The sequence below is a fragment of the Chiloscyllium plagiosum genome, chromosome 4 (assembly GCF_004010195.1).
Source record: "Chiloscyllium plagiosum isolate BGI_BamShark_2017 chromosome 4, ASM401019v2, whole genome shotgun sequence".
Taxonomy (NCBI): domain Eukaryota; kingdom Metazoa; phylum Chordata; class Chondrichthyes; order Orectolobiformes; family Hemiscylliidae; genus Chiloscyllium; species Chiloscyllium plagiosum.
In genome coordinates this window covers 79,479,222-79,482,608 of record NC_057713.1, presented here as the reverse complement: position 1 = coordinate 79,482,608, position 3,387 = coordinate 79,479,222, and positions in this window count along the sequence as shown.

Below are 3,387 nucleotides of genomic sequence, written 5' to 3'. Positions count from 1 at the left end.
CACCTTGACCTCTTTCCACCTATCACATTTCCGATGCCCCTCTCCCAAGTCCTTCCTCCCTATCTTTTATCTTAGCCTGCTGGACAAACTTTCCCCATTCCTGAAGAAGGGCTTAAGCCCGAAATGTCGAATCTCCTGTTCCCTGGATGCTGCCTGACCTGCTGCGCTTTTCCAGCAACACATTTCCAGCTCCCCATTGTAGCTGCCAACCTGAATATAGAAGCAGCCATTCAATCGCGTGCTTAAGGAAGCTAGGACTCCATAATATTGTTTATGGAGTCTGGGTTATGAAAGCCCATACCTGTCCTCCCTGTGAGTTTGTAATAAGTCTCTGACTGCTGACACAACAGAATCCTCTCCTGCCTGTGGGTTGAGAATGTTTTTGGTCTCTGGCAATACTCTGAATTCCAGCGGCTCGGGGTGTCTCTTCCTCAGCCAACTGTGAAGCTGTAACAGTATGTTTCCAAAATCTCTAAAATCTCTACTCGATACAGTAGCAGAGATAGATTGAATGTGAGGAAGCAGAAAGAAGACTGTGCCTCTATGCTGGTGGAGCAAAACGGTGACTTAACTTATTGAGCACTGATGGTCATTCTCCAGACCCCGGATATCGCACTGGTACTGGTGAAGATTACAGTCCAGTTGCAATGCCTGAGTGGTCAATCCTCTGCAGTCTTCTGGGAAGAACTCGCCCCTTCTTTGGATCACTTTGTCCACCAGGACCTCCACCTGTAAAATAAATGTGTCATCAATTTTTCCTTCTTTAACATCTTGGCAGTGACTATCTTTCAAGGAGTGCGGCAGGTTTGGAAAGCCAGTATTCATAAGGGTGCAAATCAGCACTGGGAATGCTGGTGTTTGCGGGATGTCCAGTCAGCTGAAAGTTCTTCTGGGAATGCCAGATTGTACAGTCATGTGAATGGGTACCATTGGGACAGGATAGGTAGTTAATGAGATGAGTTTGATAACTTTTGCAAGACACTCATGGAGTGATACTCTCTTTGAAACCAGATGAAATTGACACAGACCAAATAAAAACCATAACATTCGGACTTCTGTGTCATTCTCACCACTTTCGTTCCCACAACTTCTGTGTCATTTGCAAATTTGACAACAGTATTTGCTTCCTTCATCCAAATCATTAATATCTTATAAATAATTATGCTCCTTATGGCAATCTAATAGAGTCATGGAGATGTACAGCACAGAAACAGACTCTTCAGTCCTATTCATCCATGCCAACCAGGTATCCTAAACTAATCTAGTCCCATTTGCCAGCACTTGACCCATATCCCTCTAAACCCTTCCTAATCTTATAACCATTCAGATGTCTTTTAAATGTTGCAATTGTACCAGCCTCCACCACTTCCTCTGGCAGCTAATTCCATACATGCACCACCCTCTGTGAAAAAGTTGCCCCTCAGGTCCCTTTTAAATCTTTCCTCTCTTACCTTAAACCTATGTCCTCTAGTTTTGAACTTCGCCGTCCCAAGGAAAAGACTTTGCCTATTTACCCTATCCATACCCCTCATGATTTTTCAGTGGCTATAACGGCACCCCTCAGCCTCCAATGGCCCAGGGAAAACAGTTACAGCCTATTCACCCTCTCCCTATAGCTCAAATTCTCCAACCCTGGCAACATCCTTGTAAATACTTTCAGAACCCTTTTACATTTCACAACATCCTCATGATAGGAAGGAGATCAGAATTGCATGTAGTGTTCAAAAGTAGCCTAACCAATGTCCTGTACAACCGCAACATGACCTCCCAAGTCCTATACTCAATACTCTGACCAATAAAGGAAAGCATACCAAATGCCTTCTTGACTATCCTATCTACCTGCAACTCTATTTTCAAGGAATTTTGAACCTGCACCCCAAGGTCTCTTTGTTCAGCAACACTCCCAAGGACATTACCATTAAGTATATAATTCCTGTCCTGATTTGCCTTTGCAAAATGCAGCACTTCACATTTATCTAAATTAAACTCCATTTGCCACTCCTCATCCCATTGGCCTATCTGACCAAGATCCATTGTACTCTGAGATAACCTTCTTCACTGTCCACGACACCTCCAATTTTGGTCTCATCAGCTAACTTACTAACTATACTAGTTACAGGCTACTGGATAGCAATAATACCTTAAGATCATAAGCTATGGGAGCAGAATTAGATTAAACTCATCACATCTGTTTATCAACTATACTCTCCTTCTTCCTGTAACCTTTAATATCCTTACTAATCAAAAACTTAGATATCTCTGTCTCAAAGACATTCAATGACTTGGACTCCATAGCTGTCTGCACCATTGATTCATCACCTTCTGGCTAAAAATACTCCTACTAATCTCAGCTCTAAAGAGTCATCCCTTCACCCTGTGGCTGTGCCCTAGTCTCTTCTACTAGGCCTCTCAGTATTCAATAATTTCAAAGAGATCCCCTTCATCCTTCTAAACTTCATGGAGTACAGACCTCGAGTCCTCAACTGTTCCTCATATGACAAGCCGTTCATCACCAAGATCATTCATGTAAACCTCTTCTGGACCCCCTCAAATGACAACACTTCCATCCTTAGATACAGGGCCCAAAATATTCACAATATTCCAAATGAAGTCTCAACAGAGCTTTACACAGCCTCAGTATTACATGTCTGTTTCTGTTTTCTCGCTCTCCTGAAATGAATGCTAACATTGCATTTCCCTTCCTAACTGCCAACTGAAGCTGAATGTTAAACTTAAGGAAATATTGAACTAGGACTGTCAAATCTCTTTGTGTTCAGATTTCTGAAGTCTTTCCCTGTTTAGAAAATAATCCATGCCTCTTCTTCCTGCCAAAATGCACAACCTCACACTTTCCCACATTGTATTCCATGTGCTACTTCATTGCCCACCTTCTGAACCTGTCCAATTCCTTCTGCAGCCTCCCTTTTCCCACCACACTACCTGTCCTTTCAACTATCTTGGTGTCATCTGTGAATTTAGCAATAATGGCCTCAGTTCTTTTATCCAGATTGTTAATGTTATAACAAGAGTTATGGTCCTAACAATGACCCATGAGGAGGTCCACTAGTCACCAGCTGCCATCTGGAAAAAGACGAGGAGAAAGTGAGGTCTGCAGATGCTGGAGATCAAAGTTGAAACTTTATTGCTGGAACAGCACAGCAGGTCAGGCAGCATCCAGGGAACAGGAGATTCGACGTTTCGGGCACAGGCCCTTCTTCAGGAATGAGCAGAGAGTGTTCAGCAGGAGAAGATAAAAGGTAGGGAGGAGGGACTTGGAGGAGGGGCGTTGGAAATGTGATAGGTGGAAAGAGGTCAAGGTGAGGGTGATAGGTCGGAGTAGGACGGAGGCGGAGAGGTCAAGAAGAAGACTGCAGAAGACTGCAAGAA